Raw genomic sequence first — 1008 nt, 5'->3', positions numbered from 1 at the left:
AGAAAGTCTTTCTTCTCACAAATTCCACGTCATACTGTGGTGCGTTGACTTCAGTTGCACAAAACATGGAAAATTAAAAGCCTGTGTGAGTGCTGAGAAAGGGAATGACCATGATGACTGGAGAACAACAGTGTCACCTGCTAGAGCACTAACAATAATTTAAATGGCTTTAGTTCAGATTTCAGCTGGAAGGAGGCCGAGGTGCAGTTTTCTTCAATCCTCTGCAATCCAGGTTTATCTGACACCAGCGGCCTCACCATGTCGCCTAAGTTAGACACTAAGGAGACAAAGTTATATACCTGAGGGGCACCCGTGGGGAAGTCTGTGCCACGTCTGTCCTGGCCCCCAAGCTCGGCCCCCTGGGTCTGTCTCCAAAAGAGGTTGGTGATAACATTGCAAAGGCGCTGGTGATTGGAAGGGTCTGAGGACTCCAGTGAAACCGATCGTTCAGAACAGACAGGCCCAGATTGAGGTGGTACTTTCTGTGTCTATCCTGATCATCAGAGCCTTTAAGGAGCAACCAAAAGACAGAAAGAAGCAGAAAAATAGTAAGCACAGTGGAAACATCACTTTTGATGAGGTCATCCACATTGCCCAGCAGATGTAACACCAATCTTTAGCTACAGAATACTCTGGAACTATTAAAGAGATCCTGGGGACTGCCAGGTCTGTGGGGTCTGATGTGGATGGCAGTCATCCTCATGACAGCATAGATGAATGACAGGAGTGGTGTGGTGGAATGCCCAGCTGGTTAAGAGCTGCAAAGGAACAGAATTCAATAAAGGGTTATTTGACAACCAGTAGGAAGAAAAAATACTTTAAGGAACAGATCATCACATGGTTTTTGGCATATAGTTGAAAGCAGTTCAAGGAACTGAGTAACAGGGCTACAGCAAATCCCTTCAGCTCCCATCTACTTACTTCTGTGAATAAACTGCTTCAGCAGTTATAAGAACAGTATCAAACTCATGATTAGGGTTGGGGTGAAACTCAGTATTACCCTATAAT

At 45.0% G+C, this 1008-nt stretch overlaps 1 pseudogene; it reads left to right on the top strand.

The window, feature by feature from the left end:
• Window positions 1-258: 258 nt before the first annotated feature.
• LOC102270054 (large ribosomal subunit protein uL11-like) lies at window positions 259-755 on the top strand (annotated as a pseudogene).
• The last annotated feature ends 253 nt before the right edge of the window (window positions 756-1008 follow it).

Source organism: Bos mutus, chromosome 3 (assembly GCF_027580195.1).
Source record: "Bos mutus isolate GX-2022 chromosome 3, NWIPB_WYAK_1.1, whole genome shotgun sequence".
NCBI classification, from domain to species: Eukaryota; Metazoa; Chordata; class Mammalia; order Artiodactyla; family Bovidae; genus Bos; species Bos mutus.
The sequence above is the reverse complement of the archived record's forward strand: the minus strand, read 5'-3'. Positions and strand labels throughout refer to the sequence as shown.